Source organism: Palaemon carinicauda, chromosome 3, assembly GCF_036898095.1.
Source record: "Palaemon carinicauda isolate YSFRI2023 chromosome 3, ASM3689809v2, whole genome shotgun sequence".
Classification (NCBI taxonomy): domain Eukaryota; kingdom Metazoa; phylum Arthropoda; class Malacostraca; order Decapoda; family Palaemonidae; genus Palaemon; species Palaemon carinicauda.
Genome location: NC_090727.1, coordinates 74,307,826 through 74,335,348, shown reverse-complemented (window position 1 = coordinate 74,335,348; position 27,523 = coordinate 74,307,826). Strand labels below are relative to the sequence as shown.

Here is a 27,523-nt window from a genome sequence, read left to right as displayed (position 1 = left end):
GGAAATGAAGTGAGCGATTGGTTTCCGGTGAGAGTGGGGCCGAGACAGGGATGTGTGATGTCGCCGTGGTTGTTTAGCTTGTATATCGATGGAGTGGTGAGAGAGGTGAATGCTCGAGTGCTTGGATGAGGATTAAAACTGGTAGACGAAAATGATCATGAATGGGAGGTAAATCAGTTGTTGTTTGCGGGTGATACTGTACTGGTAGCAGACACAGAAGAGAAGCTTGACCGACTAGTGACAGAATTTGGAAGGGTGTGTGAGAGAAGGAAGTTGAGAGTTAATGTGGGTAAGAGTAAGGTTATGAGATGTACGAGAAAGGAAGGTGGTGCAAGGTTGAATGTCATGTTGAATGGAGAGTTACTTGAGGAGGTGGATCAGTTTAAGTACTTGGGGTCTGTTGTTGCAGCAAATGGTGGAGTGGAAGCAGATGTACGTCAGAGAGTGAATGAAGGATGCAAAGTGTTGGGGGCAGTTAAGTGAGTAGTAAAAAATAGAGGGTTGGGCATGAATGTAAAGAGTTCTATATGAGAAAGTGATTGTACCAACTGTGATGTATGGATCGGAGTTGTGGGGAATGAAAGTGATGGAGAGACAGAAATTGAATGTGTTTGAGATGAAGTGTCTAAGGAGTATGGCTGGTGTATCTCGAGTAGATAGGGTTAGGAACGAAGTGGTGAGGGTGAGAACGGGTGTAAGAAATGAGTTAGCGGCTAGAGTGGATATGAATGTGTTGAGGTGGTTTGGCCATGTTGAGAGAATGGAAAATGGCTGTCTGCTAAAGAAGGTGATGAATGCAAGAGTTGATGGGAGAAGTACAAGAGGAAGGCCAAGGTTTGGGTGGATGGATGGTGTGAAGAAAGCTCTGGGTGATAGGAGGATAGATGCGAGAGAGGCAAGAGAGCGTGCTAGAAATAGGAATGAATGGCGAGCGATTGTGACGCAGTTCCGGTAGGCCCTGCTGCTTCCTCCGGTGCCTTTGATGACCGCAAAGGTAGCAGCAGTAGGGGATTCAGCATTATGAAGCTTCATCTGTGGTGGAATTGTGGGAGGTTGGGCTGTGGCACCTTAGCAGTACCAGCTGAACTCGGCTGAGTCACTGGTTAGGCTGGAGGAACGTAGAGAGTAGTCCCCTTTTTGTTTTGTTTCTTTGTTGATGTCGGCTACCCCCCAAAATTGGGGGAAGTGCCTTGGTATATGGATGGATATGGATCACTGAAGGGGACAATTGACCTATAATGGGTTTAGATTGGTTTTCTGTGATATATCACTGCTACCTCCTGCTTTCACAGATATGGTTGGAATTTGATTTTTGGTCAAGTTAAACCCTACTTCTAAAGAAGGATTTTACTTAGTAGCAGCCAAGCCAAGGAATCAGGACTACTTTTTCATTACTGCAATCTTTACAGAGCACTGCATTTTGACTTTTATCCATTCAACATATTTTCCCAGTTTTGTGTGGTACGTTTAATTCTAATACCTTGCAATCCCTAAAAATCTTGCACGGTATCACAAATTTTGCCTCTGTTAAATTTCCCTTACCAATCTGTCTTATAGAGTAATGGACTTTGAAAATATCACCATCTTTGATCTTGTTATCTGGCCATGACAAAAACTTTATTGAATTATACTGGCTCAAGTAAGCCAGAAAAATACTTAATTTTCTTTATATTTTTCTTTCCTCTTTTTAAGATTTTCCTCCTACATCCAGATCCTGGAGTGTGTGGATCAAGAGGAATGTATAGAGCCAATAATGCAACTAATGAGCCATTTGCTTCTTTAAGTTGCCTTATCAGTCTTATTCATGCATGTGGTCATCAAATGAGTCATGGTTACATTGAGAGAGTCAGTGGTACAGTTAAAGGTACTATTAACATACTACCCATGAAGGTGAAAAAACAGAAACCAGCCCACCTCTGAAACCCAGTGGCTAATTTTGAGAGATAGTCCACAACTGACATGATATGACTGGCATACTGGTACCTCACGGGTCCAAACACCATTTGTTAGTAGACAAGATCACCAGAAATCCCAAAATTGGCTTTGAAAATTAGCTCCCGAATGTTTAAAACATTGAAAAAAGGAAGAGAAGTTGGATAACAAGAAGGAAGAGGGCTGGTGAAATATGGAGGTTAAAGTGATGAGAAATATAAAAGGTATCGAGAACCATTTTGAGCCTAAGTATTACCCAGTTCAAGAGCAGTCTTGCCCACCACATGACTTCAATAGGGAAAACAATATTCCTTGCTGAAGCAGAGCGATTTCACCCTGGGCATTCTCTCAAAGACGGCAGCTACAGAGAATACTATAGCATTAGCATACCGTGATTAGACTGTCCAAAGAAGGCAGAAATTTGGATGAAAGAGAAAGTAGGTGAAACTCAGGAAAAGTTAAGAAATCTATGCAAAGTCACCAATGAATCGAGCATACAATTCTGCCCAAATAATATCAAAATAGGCATCATCAAATATCAGGAATGATCTTACTAATCTTAGTTACTAAATTAATCCTTGATATATTTAACAAATGTACCACTTCAAAAACCATTTATGTACAGTACTGTGAATAGTGGTTTCACACGCCCTTGTTAAATACACGACACCTACAAGGTGTTCGCGCGAGGGTTGTAACCTCTGCATTCCATGCTTTTATCTTTCTCTAGTATATTTGGAAGATTTATATTAGAAAAGTGTAAGAAGGACCCTTTTCACCGGGCATCACAGGCTTCTTCCAAGAAATAGATTTTTCCTTCGTCAAAATCCCTTTATGCAGTAAATATACTGGTTTGTCAATTCAGGGATGAGATACAGTACATTTATTTACTAAAGTAAAAATGGCAATACTAATGACTACAGTATATATCAATTCATTATTACTATTCAAACCATTACATAAACTACTAAATGAGGGTTCACCTCTCTTAAAGGTGGCCAAATATACGCTGTTTGATTACACAACATATATGATAATTAGGCCATTTGATACAAATGATATAAGAGTAGGTTGTCGGAACATTACTACTTGTAGACATGAAAGTACAGTACCAGAGCAAAGGTATGAGCGATGGCAGTGGGAATTTAGACAAAGTGGGAGCAGAAGGACCAAAAGGACACTGCACAGACACTTCAGTAATGGCAATAGTCAGCAAAAACTAAGTATTTACTACAAACGCTTCAATTTTGAAACTAACAAAAAATTTTCTTGGAGCGACTCACCTTTAGAATTCCCTACCTAGTTATTGAACTTGGACGATACAATTAACTTACGAGGCGTGTTATGTCGATGGCTTCAAGTCATGAGACCTATAAAGAAGATTACAAATTTAGTAATCAGCAATTATCACAATACCAAGAAATTCAAAAACTTTGATAACTACTGTATACAGTACATATAAAACCTCTTGGATTCAGGCAGTCACATCTACTCATTAATAATGTTGACTAAAAATTTCCTAGTACCCATAATAATTGTGTACAGTACAATATGCATAACAAATGTTTATCTTTTATGTATTATTCACTTGATAATATCAATACTCTTATTATTGACATAATGAGGTGTAATCATTAAGTCTTAGAGGATTGGATTGGATTTATGAATCTGGGCCATTAAGACTAGCACTGGGGCCTGGGAGAGAATTCAGTACCCAAATAACACGAAGGGATTCTTGCAATTGCACTATGCAGTAAAATTTAAGAGGTTACACAAAAGTACAATGAAAGGAAATGGAGTGGAAATTGTGATTAGGTTAAGGCTAAAAAAAAACAAGAGCAACTAGGTCCTGAAATGTCACTGCAAGGAGCTTTAAGAAATGTCTACAGTGCACGGCAAGGTGCAACGAGTCATATTCGAGTATGAAACGGGACTTCAGCAAACCTAAGATTATTACTTAGCCAGACTCTTACTGTAGCCCGACTCCATAGACGTATCAAGAACTAACTTATCTCAACTTCAAAACCTTTTCTTCGTACAGGAGTAATCAAGAAATGAGTTCACTCTTTATATCTAACATTTTTTTTTTTATGGATTTCCAGCAAGACTAATAATCCACAAGGACAGGGCAAAGATATTATGCAAGTCATCATTATCAAGAACAACAAATTTTGAAGAATCCTTGATATGAAGCAGTTGAGAATCCTTGAGGCCCTTACAACACTACAAAAGCAAAATGTTATTTTCATTAATAAAATAAATTTTTGAATATACTTACCCGATAATCATGTAGCTGTCAACTCCGTTGCCCGACAGAATTCTACGGAAGGGATACGCCAGCGATCGCTATACAAGAGGGGGGTGTACTCACAAGCGCCACCTGTGGCCAGGTACTGCAGTACTTCTTGTTGACACCACCTCAATTTTTCCTCGGTCCACTGGTTCTATGGGGAGGAAGGGTGGGTCAATTAAATCATGATTATCGGGTAAGTATATTCAAAAATTTATTTTATTAATGAAAATAACATTTTTCAATATTAATCTTACCCGATAATCATGTAGCTGATTCACACCCAGGGAGGTGGGTGAAAACCAGTGTACATGTATATCAAGAAGCTAAGTATCCCGTATTTCATATTATCAGTTATTCAAAATAACAATGAAATTATAAGTACCTGGTAAGGAAGTCGACTTGAGCCATTACTCTGCCTTAAATAAGTTAGTCTTCCTTACTGAGCGCAGCGTTCCTCTTAGGAGGCTGAACAACACTAAGGTGATGAAGTATCAAGGGCTGCAACCCATACTAAAGGACCTCATCACAACCTTTAACCTCGGCGCTTCTCAAGAAAGAATTGACCACCCGCCAAATCAACAAGGATGTGGAAGGCTTCTTAGCCGACCGTACAACCCATAAAAAGTATTCAAGAGAAAGGTTAAAAGGTTATGGGATTATGGGAATGTAGTGGCTGAGCCCCCGCCTACTACTGCATTCGTTGCTACGAATGGTCCCAGGGTGTAGCAGTACTCGTAAAGAGACTGGACATCTTTGAGATAGAATGATGCGAACACTGACTTGCTTCTCCAATAGGTTGCATCCATAACACTCTGCAGAGAACGGTTCTGTTTGAAGGCCACTGAAGTAGCCACAGCTCTCACTTCATGTGTCCTTACCTTCAGCAAAGCAAGGTCTTCTTCCTTCAGATGAGAATGTGCTTCCCTAATCAGAAGCCTGAATAGTAAGAAACTGAGTTCTTAGACCTTGGAAAAGAAGACTTTTTGATAGCACACCATAAGGCTTCTGATTGTCCTCGTAAAGGTTAGGACCTTTTTAGATAGTACCTAAGAGCTCTAACTGGGCAAAGTACTCTCTCCAGTTCATTCCCCACCAAGTTGGACAGGCTTGGGATCTCGAACGACTTAGGCCAAGGACGTGAAGGAAGCTCGTTTAGCAAAAACCGAGCTGCAAGGAACATGTAGCCGTTTCAGATGTGAAAACTATGATCCTGCTGAAGGCGTGGATCTCACTTACTCTTTTAGCTGTTGTCAAGCACACGAGGGAAAGAGTTTTTAATGTGAGGTCCTAAAAAGAGGCTGATTGGAGAGGTTCAAATCTTGATGACATAAGGAACCTTAGGACCACGTCTAGATTCCAGCCTGGAGTGGACAACCGACGTTCCTTTGAGGTCTCAAAAGACCTAGGGAGGTCCTGTAGATCTTTGTTGGTGGAAAGATCCAAGCCTCTGTGGCGGAAAACCGCTGCCAACATACTTCTGTAACCCTTGATCGTAGGAGCTGAAAGGGATCTTTACTTTCCTTAGATGTAACAGGAAGTCAGCAATCTGGGTTACAGTGGTACTGGTTGAGGAAACTGCATCGGTCTTGTACCAGCTTCGGAAGACTTCCCCTTGAGACTGATAGACTCTGAGAGTGGATGTTCTCCTTGCTCTGGCAATCGCTCTGGCTGCCTCCTTCGAAAAGCCCCTAGCTCTTGAGAGTCTTTCGAAAGTTTGAAGGCAGTCAGACGAAGAGCGTGGAGGTTTGGGTGTACCTTCTTTACGTGAGGTTGACGCAGAAGGTTCACTCCTAGAGGAAGAGTCCTGGGAATGTCGACCAGCCATTGCAGTACCTCTATGAACCATTCTCTCGCGGGCCAGAGCGGAGCCAACCAACGTCAGCCGTGTCCCTTTGCGAGAGGAGAACTTCTGAAGTACCCTGTTGACAATCTTGAACGGCGGGAATGCATACAGGTCGAGATGGGACCAGTCCAGCAGAAAAGCATCCACGTGAACTGCTGCTGGGTCTGGAATCGGAGAACAATACAACAGGAGTCTCTAGGTTATCGAGGTAGCGAACAGATCTATGGTTGGCTGACCCCACAGGGCCCAAAGTCTGCTGCAAACATTCTTGTGAAGGGTCCACTCTGTGGGGATGACCTGACCCTTCCGGCTGAGGCGATCTGCCATGACATTCATACCGCCCTGAATGAACCTCGTTACCAGCGTGAGCTTTCGATCTTTTGACCAGATGAGGAGGTCCCTTGCGATCTAGAACAACTTCCACGAAAGAGTCCCTCCCTGCTTGGAGATGTAAGCCAGGGCTGTGGTGTTGTCAGAGTCCACCTCCACCACCTTGTTAAGCTGGAGGGACTTGAAGTTTATCAAGGCCAGAAGAACCGCCAACAACTCCTTGCAATTGATGTGAAGTGTCCTTTGCTCCTGATTCCATGTTCCCGAGCATTCCTGTCCGTCCAAAGTCGCACCCCAGCCCGTGTCTGATGCGTCCGAGAGGAGACGGCGGTCGGGTTTCTGAACAGCCAAAGGTAGACTTCCTTGAGAAGAAAGCTGTTCTTACACCACGCGAGAGTAGACCTCCTCTCTTCGGAAACAGGAATTGAGACCGTCTCTAGCGTCATGTCCTTTATCCAGTGAGCAGCTAGATGATACTGAAGGGGGCGGAGGTGGAGTCTCCCTAACACGATGAACAGGGCCAGCGATGAAAGTGTCCCTGTTAGACTCATCCACTACCTGACTGAGCATCGGTTCCTTCTCAGCATGCTCTGGATGCATTCTAGGGCTTGGAAGATCCTTGGGGCCGACGGAAAAGCCCGAAAAGCTCGACTCTGAAGATCCATACCCAGGTAGACAATGGTCTGGGATGGGACGAGCTGGGACTCCTCAAAATTGACCAGGAGGCCCAGTTCCTTGGTCAGATCCATAGTCCATCTGAGAATCTCCAGACAGCGACGACTTGTGGGAGCTCTTAAAAGCTAGTCGTCTGACGGAGCCGGACACAAGATCATGGTACTGCTGCACAGTCTGTGAACTGTCAACCATGGGGAAGCGAGGAAGTACAGTGACAACCCGAAGCTGTCTAGACTGTCTGGGTCGTACAGACAACTCCTTATCGGGTTGCTGAGGTTGCCGCACTGCGTCACAACAAGTCACTTCTGCTGGTTGTTGAACGTCTTCCCAGTGACACACTGACTCCGTAAACAAAAAATCCTCTAACAAGGACTAAGCTTGGACTGCATGTCTTGCAACACAGCTCAAGGTCTATGGGAGCAGGTGTGGTAACAGACGGGGTTAGTGACTGAAGTGGAACCATTACCTTCCCTGGAAGCATGTTATGCTTAAATAAAAGTCCATAGGAGGCTACGCAGCTAAAGGCTCCTCTCTAAATGACAGAGTCCTCAAGGGAATATCAGAAGGAGGGAGAAAAGCACTTTCTCATCTACAGGGACCATATCCGAGAAAAGCTAAGTTCTCTCAGTGAGGGTTTCACTGGTGCAAAAGCAGCAGACTAGAAGGCAACGTTATGAAACTGCTTGACAGTCTAGTGAGTTGGCAACAACCAAAGATGTGTGACTGAGAAGCATGCGGTAAGGTATGCAGAGCATGCTGTATGCAGAGCATGCTGTATGTAGAGCATGCTGTAAGGTAAGCAGAGCATGTTGCATGGCTGGTAACATTTCTCAGAAATTCCATGACCAGTGCTAGATTGAGTAATATCGCATTACTGTCCATTGAAAGTGCACGTGCCGAGGGAATTGATTTAGACTGTTTTGTTGATGAAATTGATAGCCGGCATGATAATCGTAGAATTAAGCTGCACTAAATATACGTACTATAATCTACTTCACCTCAGGAAAGGGAAACTCGCCCTGTTGGCAACACTGCATTACTTCATGCATGCTTGCATGGGGTTTTAATATCAACATAATATTTACATTATATTCATAACTCATGATTCATTTTTGTTTTGAAGATATTTTTGCCATATTTTTGCGATTTTGTTAAAAATATATTGCAAGGAATACATATATATATATATTTTTTTTTTTTAAGTAATACGAATAACCTCCATTATCATAATGTTTGTGTAGGCATACATGTATATGTTTTACAAATGCAAGTAATGAAAGTAATGAGGTGTTATTATTGTCATTTGTTATTTCAAAGTTGAATGGGAAGAGGCTCAAGCTGAGGAGAAAGTGGCAGATGCATGCGTTGAGGTGGCTGACTCATAGCATGAGGTTCCTGCCTCAAGAGTTGCGCTTGCCTCAAGGGTTGAGGTGGATGCGCAGTAGCAGGTTCCTGTCTCACGAGTTGAGGTTCTTGAGGTGTGAGCTGCGAGAGTTGGGGTAGCGGCTGCGCAGAACGCAGTTCCTGTCTCACGAGTTGAGGTTCTTGAGGTGCTAGCCTCAAGAGTTGAGGCTCTCGCCTTGAGGAAAGTTGAGGTAGCAGCTGCGAGAGCTGAGGTGGCTGCCTCAAGGATGGTAGAGGTTGTCGTACCTCAAGAGGTCTAACTGCAAGAAACTCTTGCCTCAAAGGAAGAGGAGGATGTAAGGCATAAGACTCCTGTTCCCATTGTTGAGGTTGCCTTAAGGAAGGTGGAGGTTGCTGCACAACGCTGGTAACTGGCAACTCCCAACGCGGCAGCTCACGCATGGAGGTAGCCTGAGGAACCTCAACCTCATACGTCTGGCAGATTGTACTGCGCAGAGGAGGAGGAGCGTTCGCAGGAGGAGGTGTATTAACCTCCTCTGCCTGAAACTCCTGCATCAACACCGCAAGCTGAGACTGCATTGACTGCAGCAAAGACCACTAGAGTTTAAGAAAGACAACAACAAACGGAGCTACTGTCCGTTGAGACTGAGGGTCTAAAACAGCTGGTGCGGCAACAGACGGAGCTACTGCCTGTTGCGATACCACCTTGCCTCTCTGGGAGGTGTGCAGTTGTCGTACTGCAGCAAGTCCGAACTGACCCAGTGCTAATGGCTACACCTAGGAGTTGGACTTGTGCGGAAGGGACCGACTTGCACTTAAAAGCTGCAAGACTGGTCCATGGTTTCTGCGAGAAACCTCTACCGCAGACGAGGAAAGAAAGGGCTCTCTCGTCTTTGTGTGGGTGGGGTGATCACGTCGGCAACGTGTGTAGATACACCCGAAACCACGGAGGGAAAAAGTCTGTTCGTCGATCAAGGCCTGCTGAACCCATAAGTCCTTCGACATTACTTCTCCCCTGGGCTTGGGAGCTTGTAAGAGGTCCCAGACTAGGCGAACAACTGGCACGAACAGACGAACCCTCGAACGCAACACTGTAACACTTTGCGCTTATCACTTATCACTTTTGATTTTCTGTTTGCACTTATTTCACTGAACTCGAAACTTTAAGTGGTTTGTACCTGAAACACGCAATTCTATCCTTCCTTAAAAGTTAATAATTGCGAAAACAGAATTACAATGTAACAGAAAAATCTAATGAAAGATAAATAATTCAGTGGCTGGAAAGAGACTAAACACTAGATCAAATAAACGTTTAAAATCTCTCACCGCATAAAGCTTGAGAACAAGAATAAAACTCTAGAAACGTTTACCTTCTTCCCCTAAAGAGACTAGGGAGAAGAGCAAAAACGATAACAACGTTACTCGCTTGAACGAAACGTTTATCCTCCTCTCTCTCCCTCCGTCTCTATCTCTCTCTCTCTCTCTCTCTTGACTTAGAACCTGAGAGAAGAGCCCAATCATATATATCGTTAAAACATATTATTGTTAAAGGAAAAAAAACTGAAAGATTTCCCAAATAAAAAGTTCCTTTATTAGAATTAAAACCATTAAGCTAAGAAAGAATGAACAAAACGCTAGAAACGGTTTACTCTTACTGCAACGTGACACCGTGAAAATTCTCTCTCTATCGTAACGATAGAGCGCAAGTTGAACGTTCTGAACGTCAACAACTGCAGAGACAAAACAAAATGTTAGTTCCACTTTGAAAACAGTACGAGACTATCAAAGAAATTCTTTCAAAAACATTAAAATAGCATAATATGTTAACAGGTAAAACCGAAATGACGGGCTCAATGTTAATTAACTTCGGTACAAGAAAAGACCGCCTACTATTAGGAAAGGTCGAATATAAACAAATATAAAAATTAATTTTAATAAGTTTATAATAAAAGGAAGTTAATCGAAGAGGCCTATAAAAGGCGGAGAGATATAAAATAAAGCTATAACTTTTGTTAAGCAAAATTAAGAAAGAGAGTCTATACTCTCTTAGACACCAACACTTCCGTCTAAGGGAAGGGTCGGCCATTTAAAGGTGAAAGAGAGTTCATACTCTCTTCGTCACCATAATTAATCAAATTAATTCCAAAAGCTAGCTAAGCTAATAATAAAACTTCCTGAATAGCGAAAGCTAAAATCTAGAGCAAATACATCACCAAATCGTGAGCAAAAACTCCAGAATCAACAGCGTATCCATGTAGGTCTAGCCGGAGGCACGACAGAGGAAAAATTGAGGTGGTGTCAACAAGAAGTACTGCAGTACCTGGCCACAGGTGGCGCTGGTGAGTACACCCCCCTCTTGTATAGCGATCGCTGGCGTATCCCTTCCGTAGAATTCTGTCGGGCAACGGAGTTGACAGCTACATGATTATCGGGTAAGATTAATATTGAAAAACTAAAATATTTACCATTACCCAAGAAATATTTCTCCTGCTGGCCTTTCAAAGGCATTGTCTCCTAACTCTAACAAGAAATAACTAGGAAATGTAGATTGTGAGACAGAACAGCCTGCCTGAAACCAAGTTCAACTTAGCAATTAACACTAGACTTTTGGTTTTAAGAAATGCAATTCCAAACCTATAGTGTACTACACAAACACTAAAACTTTCTAATTGAACAATTTCAATGTAACAGATCAATATCAAATTGATAATACTTTCATCTGTTACAGTGATAAAGAGAACATCATTGTAAAATGTACTAGCTCAAAGGTAATCAAGTAAATTGGGACATATTTTCTTATAAGACATCCTCTATCAGATGTTTTAAGACCCTAGATGAGAAGATAGCTGTTGGTTAAACTAAAAAATAAAAGCATATAATGTCAACAAATACAGTACAGTACTGTATATTAAAAACATAGGATGGATAATCTTTGTAATTTTGCACTTTTCCATACAAAATTAAATGCATAAACTTACCCTATCCAAACTAATTCTTGTTGCCAAAACATTTCTCTGCACCAATGGAAAATAATTCATTGCCTTTTGGGACCCTAGACAGACAATCTAGAGGAGTTAGAAAAAATATGGTACACAAACCCCATGCAGTCAGATGAGACACATAGGGCATTTGAATAAACTGAACTAAATTTTGTGATAAGATTGACTTTGTAAGGCAACCTCCTTTTCCACTAAAACAACAACAGGCTGCAAATCTGTAAACAACTCCCCGCCCGAGTCCAAAAAGCAACAACCGGTCAAATGCTACTCTTTGGAGATACCATAACTTGATTATCATCAACACAAATCATGAAAAATGAAGAAAAACATACAGATCCTGATTTTCCCATCCCTCTAATAGAGCATCCTCCCACCATGGTAAAGGATCTGGAACTGGTAACCAAAACTCCTCTATGCTTCATATTTTTGGTTTGAAATGTTACCTATAGTCTACTAAAAAGGGAAATATTGCATATATCCTACATAGGCAAACTTGAATGGTTTTATATAAAGTCATTGTACAACGCACAGTTTTGGTGCAAGCTGGTATAGTAACTGAAGCTTGGCAAAAAGGTATATGTAATTAACATACAAAAAATAGGTAAGCAGGTGGGAAAACCACACACTCAATTGACTTTTGTTATACTGTACACTTCCTTTCATTCAGCAACACAGACTAACTGTAGGGGTGGTTTGAGAAAGGACTATGCTAAAGACTTAATTTTTGTACATCTAAGAAAATCATAAAATTTTGGATTTGTTCCTACTAGAATACAAACCTTTACTCCGTTGGGACGTATTGTCTGAAGAACATAACTGGCAGTGTTCTTTCTTCGTGGAAAAATCCATGTGTTCTAAGAAGATACAAACAGAAGCATTTGTTTTTTCTTTTTATCCTTTCTTCTTCCACAGGGTAGGAGACAAGGGCATGTAGGGCAAGGATGGCACATTCTTGACCTCTGCAAAAATTAAAAGGTAAAATAAGGATCGATATACAAAGTTGACAGTGCCCATCCACTGTCCTTACAATGGTATCTACAATTTAATAATCTAATCCCCCAAAAATGGCTGACATTATTCTAACCATTCAAACACCATAAAATGTTATTTTTATTAATAAAATAAATTTTTGAATATACTTACCCGATAATCATGTAGCTGTCAACTCCGTTGCCCGACAGAATTCTATGGAGGGATACGCCAGCTATCACAATACTAGAAGGGGGTGTATTTACCAGCGCCACCTGTGGCCAGGTACTCAAGTACTTCTTGTTGACACCTCCTCAATTATTCCTCGGTCCACTGGTTCTCTATGGGGAGGAAGGGAGGGTCGATTAAATCATGATTATCGGGTAAGTATATTCAAAAATTTATTTTATTAATAAAAATAACATTTTTCAATATTAAACTTACCCGATAATCATGTAGCTGATTCACACCCAGGGGGGTGGGTGAAAACCAGTGTACAAGATTAAAGGATAGCTAAGTATCCCATATTTCATATAATCAGTTATCCACAATAACAATGAAATAATAAGTACCTGGTAAGGAAGTCGACTTGAACCGTTACTCTGCCTTTAATAAGATCGTCTTCCTTACTGAGCGCAGCGTTCCTCTTGGGAGGCTGAATCAACTCAAAGGTGCTAAAGTATACAGGGCTGCAACCCATACTAAAGGACCTCATCACAACCTTTAACCTTGGCGCTTCTCAAGAAAGAATTGACCACCCGCCAAATCAACAAGGATGTGGAAGGCTTCTTAGCCGACCGTACAACCCATAAAAAGTATTCAAGAGAAAGGTTAAAAAGTTATGGGATTATGGGAATGTAGTGGCTGAGCCCTCGCCTACTACTGCATTCGTTGCTACGAATAGACCCAGGGTGTAGCAGTACTCGTAAAGAGACTGGACATCTTTGAGATAGAATGATGCGAACACTGACTTGTTTCTCCAATAGGTTGCATCCATAACACTCTGCAGAGAACGGTTCTGTTTGAAGGCCACTGAAGTAGCCACAGCTCTCACTTCATGTGTCCTTACCTTCAGCAAAGCAAGGTCTTCTTCCTTCAGATGAGAATTTGCTTCTCTAATCAGAAGCCTGATGTAGTAAGAAACTGAGTTCTTAGACATTGGTAGAGAAGGCTTCTTGATAGCACACCATAAGGCTTCTGATTGTCCTCGTAATGGTTTTGACCTTTAGATAGTACTTAAGAGCTCTAACTGGGCAAAGTACTCTCTCCAGTTCGTTCCCCACCATGTTGGACAGGCTTGGGATCTCGAACGACTTAGGCCAAGGACGGGAAGGAAGCTCGTTTTTAGCCAAAAAACCGAGCTGTAAGGAACATGTAGCCGTTTCAGATGTGAAACCTATGTTCCTGCTGAAGGCGTGGATCTCACTTACTCTTTTACCTGTTGCTAAGCACACGAGGAAAAGAGTTTTTTAATGTGAGGTCCTTAAAAGAGGCTGATTGGAGCGGTTCAAATCCTGATGACATTAGGAACCTTAGGACCACGTCTAGATTCCAGCCTGGAGTGGACAACCGACGTTCCTTTGAGGTCTCAAAAGACCTAAGGAGGTCCTGTAGATCTTTGTTGGAGGAAAGATCCAAGCCTCTGTGGCGGAAAACCGCTGCCAACAAACTTCTGTAACCCTTGATCGTAGGAGCTGATAGGGAGCTTACGTTCCTTAGATGTAACAGGAAGTCAGCAATCTGGGTTACATTGGTACTGGTTGAGGAAAACTGCATTGGCCTTGCACCAGCTTCGGAAGACTTCCCATAAAGACTGATAGACTCTGAGAGTGGATGTCGTCCTTGCTCTGGCAATCGCTCTGGCTGCCTCCTTCGAAAAGCCTCTAGCTCTTGAGAGGCTTTCAATAGTCTGAAGGCAGTCAGACGAAGAGCGTGGAGGTTGGGTGTACCTTCTTTACGTGAGGTTGACGCAGAAGGTCCACTCCAGGAGGAAGAGTCCTGGGAACGTCGACCAGTCATTGTAGTACCTCAGTGAACCATTCTCTCGCGGGCCAGAGGGGAGCAACCAACGTCAGCCGTGTCCCTTTGTGAGAGGCGAACTTCTGAAGTACCCTGTTGACAATCTTGAACGGCGGGAATGCATACAGGTTGAGATGGGACCAATCCAGCAGAAAGGCATCCACGCGAACTGCTGCTGGGTCTGGAATCGGAGAACAATACAAGAGGAGCCTCTTGGTCATCGAGGTAGCGAATAGATCTATGGTTGGCTGACCCCACAGGGCCCAAAGTCTGCTGCAAACATTCTTATGAAGGGTCCACTCTGTGGGGAAGACCTGACCCTTCCGGCTGAGGCGATCTGCCATGACATTCATATCGCCCTGAATGAGCCTCGTTACCAGCGTGAGCTTTCGATCTTTTGACCAAATGAGGAGGTCCCTTGCGATCTCGAACAACTTCCTCGAATGAGTCCCTCCCTGCTTGGAGATGTAAGCCAAGGCTGTGGTGTAGTCGGAGTTCACCTCCACCACCTTGTTAAGCTGGAGGGACTTGAAGTTTATCAAGGCCAAATGAACTGCCAACAACTCCTTGCAATAGATGTGAAGTGTCCTTTGCTCCTGATTCCATGTTCCCGAGCATTCCTGTCCGTCCAGTGTCGCACCCCAGCCCGTGTCCGATGCGTCCGAGAAGAGACGGTGGTCGGAGGACTGAACAGCCAATGGTAGACCTTCCTTGAGAAGAATGCTGTTCTTCCACCACGTTAGAGTAGACCTCATCTCTTCGGAAACAGGAACTGAGCCCGTCTCTAGCGTCATGTCCTTTATCCAGTGAGCAGCTAGATGATACTGAAGGGGGCGGAGGTGGAGTCTCCCTAACTCGATGAACAGGGCCAGCGATGAAAGTGTCCCTGTTAGACTCATCCACTGCCTGACTAAGCATCGGTTCCTTCTCAGCATGCTCTGGATGCATTCTAGGGCTTGGAAGATCCTTGGGGCCGACGGACAAGTCCGAAAAGCTCGACTCTGAAGATCCATACCCAAGGAGACAATGGTCTGGGATGGAACGAGCTGAGACTCCTCAAAATTGACCAGGAGGCCCAGTTCCTTGGTCAGATCCATAGTCCATTTGAAAATCTCCAGACAGCGACGACTTGAGGGAGCTCTTAAAAGCCAGTCGTCTGACGGAGCCGGACACAAGATCATGATACTGCTGCACAGTCTGTAAACTGTCAATCATGGGCAAGCGAGGAAGTACAGTGACAACCCGAATCTGTCTAGACTGTCTGGGTCGTACAGACAACTCCTTAACGGGTTGCTGAGGTTGCCCACTGCGTCACAACAAGTCCCTTCTGTTGGTTGTTGAACGTCTTCCCCGTGACACATTGACTCCGTAAACAAAAAATCCTCTAACAAGGACTAAGCTTGGACTGCATGTCATGCAACACAGCTCAAGGTCTATGGGAGCAGGTGTGGTAACAGACGGGATTAGCGGCTGAAGTGTAACCATTACCTTCCCTGTAAGCATGTTATGCTTAAATAAAAGTCCATAAGAGGTTATGCAGCTAAAGGCTCCCTCCAAATGACAGAGTCCTCAAGGGAATATCAGAAGGAGGGAGAAAAGAACTTTCTCATCTACAGGGACCTTATCCTAGAAAAGCTAAGTTCTCTGAGTGAGGGTTCACTGGTGCAAAGCAGCAGACTAGAAGGCAACGTTATGAAACTGCTTGACAGTCTAGTGAGTTGGCAACAACCCAAGATGTGTTGAGAAGCATGCGGTAAGGTATGCAGAGCATGATGTATGCAGAGTATGCTGTATGCAGAGCATGCTGTATGTAGAGCATGTTGTATGCAGAGCATGCTGAAAGCAGAGCATGCTGTATGCAGAGCATGTTGTATGCAGAGCATGCTGAATGCAGAGCATGCTGAATGCAGAGCATGCTGAATGCTGAGCATGTAGTAAGTAGAGCCTGCTGTAAGCAGAGCCTGCTGAAAGGAAAGCAGAGCGTGTGCATGGCGTTTAACATTTCTCAGAAATTCCATGACCAGTGCTAGAGTGCTTTATGCATGCTTGCATGGGGTTTAAACCATGGTATGCTGAACAGCAGAGTCAGAACGAGCTGGAACAACAACAGAGGTTTCCTCAACTTGAGGGAAAACCTGAGGTTCAGACTGCATAGGCTGAACAACAGACGGAGCAGAAGGCAGGTGCAAGGGTGAAGGAGGTTGACTCCTAGCAAGAGTTGCACCCAAGGATTGCACCAGCTGAGCGGAGGACGGAGGCGGAGTAGTCCGTTCCTGTTCCTGAGAGATGAGTGGAGCATGAGAAGGTTGAGGCTGCGCAGAACAAGGTAAAGTTCTAGCAAGCTGAGGCTCCTGAGGCGCAAGTGCATGGTGTAGATGAGCTTGCCTAGATGAGGGTTGAACTCGGTGCAGCGCTGGTTGAGCAGACAGACTCACGGAGGGGAGAGGTTGTTGTACCCCAACCGAGAGTTGCACCACTGGTGGAGCAGCAAGGGGAGGAGGAGGAAGAGTGTAACTCTCCTGATCCCAAAGCAAGGGTTGCCTTAAAGAAGGCTGAGGCTGAACAACACTGTGAACAGCAAACTCCGAAAGTGGTTCAACATCGTACGCCTGGCAGATGGAGCTGCGACCAGGCGGAGCAGGTGCAGGCTGGGCGAGCACAGGCGGAGCAGGTGCAGGCTGGGCGAGCACAGGTGCAGCGAGAACAGGTGGAGGGAGTGCAGGAGGTGCAGCACTCTCAGCCCGACACTCACGCATCAAGTCCGAAAGCTGTGCTTGCATGGACTGTAGTAGAGTCCACAACATCATACGCCTGGCAGATGGTACTGTGATCAGGCGGAGCGAGTGTAGGAGGAGGGAGTGTAGGCGGAGGCGGAGGAGCAACACTCTCAGCCCGACACTCACTCATCAAGTCCGAAAGCTGTGCTTGCATGGACTGTAGTAGAGTCCACAACATCGTACGCCTGGCAGATGGTACTGTGATCAGGCGGAGCGAGTGTAGGAGGAGGGAGTGTAGGCGGAGGCGGAGGAGCAACACTCTCAGCCCGACACTCACTCATCAAGTCCGAAAGCTGTGCTTGCATGGACTGTAGTAGAGTTCACAACATCGTACGCCTGGCAGATGGTGCTGCGACCAGGCGGAGCAGGTGCAGGCTGGGCGAGCACAGGCGGAGCAGGTGCAGGCTGGGCGAGCACAGGTGCAGCGAGAACAGGTGGAGGGAGTGCAGGCGGTGCAACACTCTCAGCCCGACACTCACGCATCAAGACCGAAAGTTGTGACTGAATGGACTGCAGTAGAGTTAACTTGGGGTCGGCAGACACTAAGTTCTGCTGAGGTAAAGCCTTAACAGCAGAGATCTGTTGTGGCAGAACCTTACTCCTCTTAGTCGGAGTGTAATCAACTGATGACTGAGGAGAGTCAGAGCTAACCCAATGACTGCATTCGGGTTGTGAACTTTAACTTCGTACGTCTGGCATAGGTCTGGACTTAACGTTTAAGAAGTCTTGAGACCTGAGACCAGCGTTACTCTGCCTTTATTTTCTCCCCTAATCTCTTCTGCAGACGAGCAAAATAAGGGCTCAATCGTCTGCGGGTGGGAGTGACGGTCTCGGTAAGACACGCCCACAACCACCGAGAATACTTCTGTGCGCCGATCAAGGCCTGCTGAACCCTTATGCCCTTCGACATTGCTTCTCCCCTGGGCTTGGGAGCTTGCAAGAGGTCCCGGACTGGGAGGACGACTGGCGCGCACAAAAGTACCCTCACGCACTAATCACTTATCACTTTGATTTCTGTTTGCACTTATTTCACTGAACTCGAAACTTTAAGTGGTTTGTACCTGAAATACGCAATTCTATCCTTTCTCAAAGAGTAATTGCGAAAACAGAATTACAATGTAACAGAAAAATCTAATGAAAGATAAATCAGTGGTTGGAAAGAGACTAAACACTAGATCACTCTAGAAACGTTTAGTTTCTTCCCCTAAAGAGACTAGGGAGAAGAGCAAAAAAAAAAACGATAACGACGTTACTCGTACGCCTGGCAGGCTTGAATGAAACGTTTATCCTCTTTCTCCCTCCGTCTCTATCTCTCTCTCTCTCTCTCTCTTGACTTAGAATCTGAGAGAAGAGCCCAATCATATATATCGTTAAAACATCTTATTGTTAAAGGAAAAAAACTGAAAAGTTCCTTTATTAGGATCAAAACCATTAAGTTAAGAAAGAATGAACAAAACGCTAGACACGGTTACTCTTACTGCAACGTGAAACCGTGAACATTCTTTCTCTATCGTAACGATAGAGTGCAAGTTGAACGTTCTGAACGTCAACAACTGCAGAGACAAAACAAAACGTTAGTTCAGCTTTGAAAACAGTACGAGACTGTCAAAGAAAATCTTTCAAACTCTGTGGCGGAAATAGCATAATATGTTAACAGGTAAAACCGAAATGACGGGCTCAAAGTTTATTAACTTCGGTAAAAGACCGCCTACTATTAGGAAGGTCGAATATAAACAAATATAAAAATTAATTTTAATGAGTTTATAATAAAAGGAAGTTAATCGAAGAGGCCTATAAGAGGCGGAGAGATATAAAATAAATCTATAACTTTTGTTAAGCAAAATTAAGAAAGAGAGTCTATACTCTCTTAGACACCAACACTTCCGTCTAAGGGAAGGGTCGGCCATGAAAGGTGAACGAGAGTTCATACTCTCTCGTCACCAAAATTAATCAAATTAATTCCAAAAGCTAACTAAGCTAATATAGAAGTTTTCCAGTAAAGCGACAGCCGAAATCAAAGAGAAATACTTCACCAAAGTCGTGAAAATACTCCAAGAACATAAGCGTATCCCAGAACGTCTTGCCGGAAGCACGACAGAGGAATAATTGAGGAGGTGTCAACAAGAAGTACTTGAGTACCTGGCCACAGGTGGCGCTGGTAAATACACCCCCTTCTAGTATTGTGATAGCTGGCGTATCCCTCCATAGAATTCTGTCGGGCAACGGAGTTGACAGCTACATGATTATCGGGTAAGTTTAATATTGAAAAATACAGTATCACTAGAAAAGCCAAATTTGTCATGAACAAGGAGTCAGCAATGCGTATCCATTTCAATACGAACCCTGCTAAAGAAGTATAGTACTGTATAACAATAATGTAAAGATGTCTTATGAAAACATGAATGTTGAGCAAGATGAGAAGCTTGTATTGTCTAAAGAACACCCACTTCTGTACCCTTAAGCTTTAGTTTTGGGTTTATTTTCTTTCATTCATGAAATTTAGGTGCTATACCTCATCAATTGAGCTTAAGGTTGTATTCAGTGCCAGGAGGCAAGTGGGGGGAAAAACTTTGCTTTCACAATTTCTCTAAAAATATTAACCCTTTTACCACTAAAAGGACGTACTGCTACGTTTCACAAAAGCCATCCCTTTACCCCTATGGACGTACCGGTACGCCTTTGCTAAAAAATGCTATAAAATTAATTTTTTTCATATTTTTGATAATTTTTTGAGAAAATTCAGGCATTTTCCAAGAGAATGAGACCAACCTGACCCCTCAATGACAAAAATTATGGTTGTTAGAGCAATTTAAAAAAAATATACACCAAAATGTGCTGGGAAAAAGATAACCCCCTGGGGGTTAAGGGTTGGAAATTTCCAAAGAGCCTGGGGGTAAAAGGGTTAAAAAGGTTAGACATCAAAACATCAGAAAGGAAGTGGATATGAAGGTAAAAAGGCTAAAAATTATGTGCAAAAGGGGCTAAGGATGAATTTATGGATTAGGGCTATATAAGTCCAGCACTGGGGACTGAGACCAATCGGTGCCGAAGCAAATCTACATTAAAAGCATATAGTTACAATGCATGTTAAAAACTAGAAGTTGGACAATACAAGCTTCTCAAATTACTATTAGTCATTTCTGATAGGCAGAGGTGGATTAACGAGGAAATGCCAGATATGGTTCAGAGCCCTTTTCCTTTTATGTGATGTCAATGGTATTACCTGTAAATAGAAAAATCCTTAATTTTATGATTAGCCCTAAATGTGGATTTATTGTTTGCTATACCTAAAAAGGAATACAGTACTGTACATTAATCTAGTTGATAGCGAGTCTCTCTCATACACGCTCAGGTGTGTTGTTTGCTTTCTTGAAATAGCAGCCAGGTATTCTGCCAGCAGCCATGCACTATTAGTGGTGTATTCAGCTGCTGGGACATGAGCTTGTAGCAGCACATTCAGGCGGAATGCGTTCCCTCGCTTGTGTATTCCAGTTTTGTGCCATAATTGGCAGATGCTTTTCTGTACCTGTCTGGGGAAACAGAAGCACAGGTTGCTTGTGTATCTACTTCTGCAGGGAAAACTTTGCACTCCCACTTTGCCTAAAAGATCATTCTTTCTGCTCTTTTTGTACTTGAACACATGAAGATTCTGGAAGTGTTGATGCTTTTTCTAGGAGAACATTTTCTCAGTGGAAAACTTATCATTTGGGACTTCAAGTGCTACTGGTAGGCCAGACTCACTATGGGACTTCACTGGAGAAAATATAACTTCTAGAATCATAAGAGGTAATAGATACCCAATGTTCATTCACCGAATGGTGCGTAGATTGTGTTGGCGTATCATTAGTGGGTATATGATCTACATTAACAGGAGAAATCTCCTTGTTCCCGAACATCTGAAATAAAAAGTTGTTCCCCCGAACTTAGCACACTTTTTGGTGGAGAGAGACCTGATTTTCAAACTCTAGAGATATTAGTGGTTCTTGTAATGCATCCTGCTCTGGTTGGGTAATTTCCGAAGCGAGAGGGTCATAATCCCTCAGAGTATTCTCCCTCTCACTCAGGCACAATGCCAGATACCTCATCTATAAACACCTTTTTGATTGAATGGCTGCCATCCTTTGTTATTGGCGTCTGAGAACTTCGACGACGAATGATCTGACAGGGAAAATTCAGGCCTTGTAAGAGGAGGTTTTTGTTCCCTGCCCTCTTTGGAGAAAAAAGCAGAAGGGGAACTAACCTCATTGCCTGCTTTTACGGCGGGTACTAAATTTTTTCCCACTGGGAAGACGAACATTCCCTACAAATCTCAAAGAGGGAAGCACTGGAACATCTTTTACCTTGACATCCAGGACATAAAGGATAGAGATCTACCTCCACCAGAATCATGGAGGTGCCACAGGGAAAACCTTCAAAGCCTGCGTAGGATCTCATACATACTTTAGCAGCACTCATCACAAGGAATTGAAATTAAAAGCACAGAGTGGACAGCGGTCAAACAGACGTCCGATTGTCACTACGACAGAGTGTGAAGTGATTACTGAGCCCCAAGCTCCTATGTGCTTGAGCGGCACCAGTGGGACCACAGGGCAAGCATACAATGGTGCCAGACCCATGGGATTTTCTTAATTTTGGTCGCAGCAAGGCTGCAATAGTGTGCAAAACAAATAGAGGGTTTGTCTTCTCATAGGAACAAACACTAAATGAAATAGGTGCATAATCAATACAAAATACCAAAGCGAGTTAATATATGATGCTGTACTTTTCTAGCAAAACTGGAATTTGAAATACAAAACAGACAAGTGCAGGGTATTTTGCCATTTTCTCTAAACACTATGACTAATGGAGGTTTGGGCATACTAACTTATACATCAATCAACTAAATTATAAACACTTTTGTCTATATCTATCGTTTACTTTTAGGAGACCGATGGCAAGTAACTGTGTGTGAGTTTGCATTTGCTTTTGGAAGCTGTAATGTTTTTTGTAAGATGTAAAGATTAATAGGAATTTTTTAACAATTATAACCTTCCAAATATTTATGTATAATTTCCTGGATGTTTTACATCAGTCCTTTCTCCATACCTTAGGCTTCACTTTTTGTATGACTCCCGTCACAATAAGACAGAACGACATCTCGTAGACAGGAGTTAAATCACAAAAATTTTCTAAGATTTTGTCGAGCCTATTTTGGTCATTTATTATATTTAAAACACACTCCGTTCAATACTTAACTACTGTTGCTCATCTGAAAGTAAAATATATCACCAAAATAATAACCTACAAGGTTAGTGTGCACAGCTCATCCCTGCCCAGCTTGCAACATCTGGTGAGCAATATGATAATGTTTATTCACCAGCAAAGGATACAAAACTAAGAAAGACCATTTGTGGGATACGATATAAATTATAGACCATTATGATACTTTGTGTCCCATACAGATGGCATACGCAGCACATCCATGTAACGCTTGCCAGAACAACGCAGCGATGAAATAATGTATAATACGAGCGTAGAGTGCCACAGCGGAACAAAGCCCACTTGTGGAACGTGATAAGGTACTGAATAGGTACAGTAATTATGATACATTATTGTCATACTGCATACAGTATATAAACTTCTTATTTTTCTATCTAGTTATTTTGTATTTATGATGCATTTCTGACCATTACTACTGCTGCATATCATTAGTTTCCAGTGTCCCCCCACACTCAACACCCCGTTTCCCACTGGGATCCAACATTAGCTCATCACCTTTATATAGGATGAAGGTAAACTCAACAGGTAGATAGCCACATTATTCACGGTCAGAATTGGATAAAACAAGGTAACGAGTAATAATAAAGCAAGTTGTTCATGGATTTGGTTATAAATCAAAAGTATATTCACCCATATGAGCATCCTGACACTAGAAAATTTGGGCCTTGTGACTTAAGTAAGCAAAAGGGACCAATTCAGTGCATAAAATCAACAGTGGGAGGGGGGGGGGGGCAGCTGCACTATGAATCAGTTGTGATGTTGAACAAGATGAAAAAAAGGTTATAAGATACATAATATCACGCTAAATACATGAATACTCAACACTGCCAGCATATATGACAAAATATGCACCGTATTCACATTTCTACAATCTTTTTGTCAAATAACTTTCTTATTGTATATGTACCTTTTGTACCATATGAACAATTTTCCTTCAAAATATTTCTATCTACTTATCCATTTTTCCCTAAGGATTAGAACCTATATGCCATTTGCAATTCCAGACGTACTTCTATGCTAGAAAAAAAAATACACAGGGAAACAAATTCAGAAATACCACAGCCAAGGGTCCTCCCACCTAACCTAATTTAGGACTTTGTATCCTACTGGAGGAAGTGTGTGGTGAGGATGGATTTTGGTTTCCTATCACTATCTGGCAAAGTGCACAAGTCACCCAGACTCTTATAACGGCGAACAACTATTTATCAAAGCCAACTACTAATTATAATAAATTTCCTTTCCGTGCTACGTATTTAGTGGCGTATTACATCCCTTTCAATACCAAGTATATAAGGGCAATGAATGAATTAATTTGGGTTTTTGGCATCCTGACATACTTGGTCATTGACCCCGATATCATGTGTTATGTATAAACTATAATAGGGAATTCAATTCAAAACCGTAAAAGCAATCAGATCAGCCAAAATTAACCAAAACGAAAGATACGAGAGGTTAAAATTTCTTTGTAAAAAGAACAGCAATAATAAACTACAGCATTGACAACATTCACTTTAAACCAATCGTATCTTTCTTCGTTAGTGGAGCACATGGAACACAATCTTCACACGGGAAACGAGTTTAAAAGTTTTGTAAAAAGAGAATGGCAACACTAAAATACTACATAAATGACAGCTATCGTCCTAAACCAAAACGTACCTTTCTTCCTCAGAGGAGCACAACTTACTATTAGGAAAAACACGAACAAAATGACGTTAAGTCTGCTGAACTTGAGCTTGACACTTGTTCAAGGCAATCTTCGATTGTAACTACCAAATGGTTTTAACTTCTTCTACGCCGAAATAATTACTCAAAGGTTGTTATAAGTTTCCACCAGAGGAAATGTGATACTATAAACTCTCAAGTTACATTGTTTTATTACCTGCAAGACTTCACGTTGAGATTTCTATTACTGCCGTTGGAGAAATTATATTTGTGTGTGTGTATGTGTGTGAAAGTGTATATATGTAAATATATTGCGTAGAAATGTAAAATGGGAAAGGATAAAAATAGTGTTAATTTCTGGGAGCGCGCACACACACAAAAGGAGAAATTTTCCACCGTCCGAGTCCTTTCTCAAAGACTAAAAAGATATAAGAAAAAAGGAATAACAGTGAACAATCGGAGTTTTGATCAAAGGCTACAGTTAAAACATTATCTCTAACTGGACGAAACATGAGAGAGAGAGAGAGAGAGAGAGAGAGAGAGAGAGAGAGAGAGAGAGAGAGAGAGAGAGAGATTGTTTTGAAGTTCTCTGGCATCCTGAGAGAGAGAGAGAGAGAGAGAGAGAGAGAGAGAGAGAGAGAGATTGTTTTGAAGTTCTCTGGCATCCTGAGAGAGAGAGAGAGAGAGAGAGAGAGAGAGAGAGAGAGAGAGAGAGAGAGAGAGAGAGAGAGATTGTTTTGAAGTTCTCTGGCATCCTGAGAGAGAGAGAGAGAGAGAGAGAGAGAGAGAGAGAGAGAGAGAGAGAGAGAGATTGTTTTGAAGTTCTCTGGCATCCTGACATCGAAGGTCAATGATACCAGAGAACACTCTCTCTCTCTCTCTCTCTCTCTCTCTCTCTCTCTCTCTCTCTCTCTCTCTCTCTCTCTCTCTCTCTCTTGTTTCGTTCACTTACAGATAATGTATTAACTGTGGCCTTTGATCGAAACTTCAATTGTTCACTGTTGGAGAGAGAGAGAGAGAGAGAGAGAGAGAGAGAGAGAGAGAGAGAGAGAGAGAGAGTATTGTCCCTTATTACATAGGGAAGATGTTATCATTTTCAATATTATAATAGTATTACCATTATCGTTATTTTCCTTCGTAATCCTTTCAATTTCTAACACACTCTCGATCCTTCATTAAAATTTGACATATAAAGTTAAGTTTCCTTCCCTTGATTAAAACATTTTGAATTAAAAACCGATTATTTGCTGCTAATTAATACCTCTTTCGCTAGGAAAATAACGTGCGAAAACTTTTATTATAGCTCTGAAATTAATTCTAGTTAAGTATTAGAATTTTACAAAAACTGGAAAAAAAAGAGGTCTCAGCTTTTCCAGTTCAATGTCCAAATTTTGCTAATCCAATGTCAAGGTTCGTTGACGCAATTTTTCCGAGAAACCCATGACCCAATGACCACCCCCCACCCCCCTTCCTCTCTATAATTTACAATTGCTATTATGTCCTTTTCTGCATACAAAATCATCTACGCCGATTGACGCAAAGGGTCTCAATTAGATTTCACCAGTCTATCTTGAGCTTTTAAACCAATCCTCCATTCATCATCTACTTCACGCTTCGTGGGCCTTAGCCATGTAGGCATGGGTTTTCCAACTCTTATATTGCCTTTTTGAGCCCAGTTGAAAGTTTGGTGAACTAATCTCTCTTGGGGAGTGCATACAGCCACAATCATTTTTCAATAGCCTCTCGACAACTTCTTGAAGGAGGTCGTCTGCACTTCTTTTATTTAAGCAAACACAATATAAACTAGAGGGACACTCATTAGAGCGCAGACCTCCGTACGGAAACTTATTTCTCGACCTTGACCTTGATCTTTGATCTTAACACCTATTAATTGGCGTAGATTTTCAGACACTCGAATATGAACCAAGTTTGAAGTCTCTGTGACAACGATGTCCAAACTTATGACTGATTATGTGAATTAGACATTTTGCTTGACCGTGACCTTGACCTTTGACTTTGACCTTCCAAAATTTTATAATTTCCACCTTTTTGCATAACAGTTAATTCATGCAAGTTTCATTACTCAACGATTATAATTGTGGCCAGGAAGCTGTTTACATACACTTACACACAAAACTAACCCACAAATTATAAACACACAAACAGGAGGTATAACATAACCTCCTTCCAACTTCGTTTGCGGAGGGAAAATATACAATACATCAAATAAAACACACCAAGATCATGCGCATATATTACTTTCCTTAAGGAATGCTTTTCTGGTCCTATACTGCAGGGGAACCCTTCTCTCTACAGGACCTTCCCGGTAATTTTATCGTATGCATTCCAAGGTATTCAGCATTTCATACAGCGTGTTACTTTTTTATTGCTAAACCCACATTATCGAAGCACTTATAAAACAAGAAAGTCTTCACTTTCCTCTTGAAATTCTTAATATCTCCAGTCTGTCAGATGTCTAGTGGGAGCTTATCGTAGTCTTGGGACCACATATTTAAAGGCTCTAGAACCTACAGTAGACATATATCTTGGTTCCAATAATTTGAAACCATAACTATTCTCGTGTTAACAAAATTTGTCGGCTGCACAACATGTAGCAATTCTCTTAGATATTTTAGAAATCCGCATCTGATAACTTGATGGGTTATTGTACATATTTTAAACTCAATCCATGTCTAAAGAATTCTTTAGACCTTGGCCTTAATAATGAACACTTATAAAGCAAAACTTCAACAGCACAGCTTTTCATTAATACCTACACTACCCTCGTTCTCGTTTAATCTTGACGATCAAACGACTAGCAACTATTCCACTCTGTGCCTGGTTCTTGGAACGTTTTTGCAACTGGTAACTGCCTCTCTCTTTTTGTATCTTTGCATCTGTTTATAATTCCAAATCTTTTCCTCTTTTTATTACTGGTCTTTGCAACTGTTTTCGATTTCCAAATCTGTTCATCTCTATGTGCCTGGTCTTTACGACTGCTTATGATTCCAAATATTTCCCTCTTTTTATGTCTGGCCTTTGCAACTGTCTTCGATTCCAAATATCTTCATCTCTATGTGCCTGGTCTTTACGACTGTTTATGATTCCAAATCTTTTCCTCTTTTTATCACTGGTCTTTGGAACTGTCTTCGATTCCAAATATCTTCATCTCTATGTGCTTGGCCTTAACAACTGTTTATGATTCAAAATCTGTTCCTCTTTGTTTTCTGGTCTTCACAACTGTTTGTGATTCTAAATCTCTTCATCTCTCTGTGACTGGTTCCTAGGACGTCTTTCCAACTGTTTATGATTCCAAGTCTTTTCCTCTTTCTTTTCCTGGTCTTTGCAACTGTTTATGATTCCAAGTCTTTTCCTCTTTCTTTTCCTGGTCTTTACAACT

General features: G+C 42.1%; 1 long non-coding RNA gene across 3 annotated transcripts in view; it reads right to left on the bottom strand.

The window, feature by feature from the left end:
* LOC137638338 (uncharacterized) overlaps window positions 1-27,523 on the bottom strand; it is a 111,184-nt gene that overhangs the window by 12,607 nt on the left and 71,054 nt on the right. The window contains exons 1-3 of one of the 3 annotated variants that reach the window (XR_011044068.1): window positions 24,118-24,330; window positions 12,217-12,396; window positions 3,216-3,302 (exon numbers count right to left, since the gene is read on the bottom strand). This is a non-coding gene — a long non-coding RNA (uncharacterized lncRNA). Of the gene's footprint in view, window positions 1-3,215; window positions 3,303-12,216; window positions 12,397-24,117; window positions 24,331-27,523 lie in introns of those variants that run through there. The other 2 variants (XR_011044069.1, XR_011044070.1) reach the window with 2 other exon arrangements.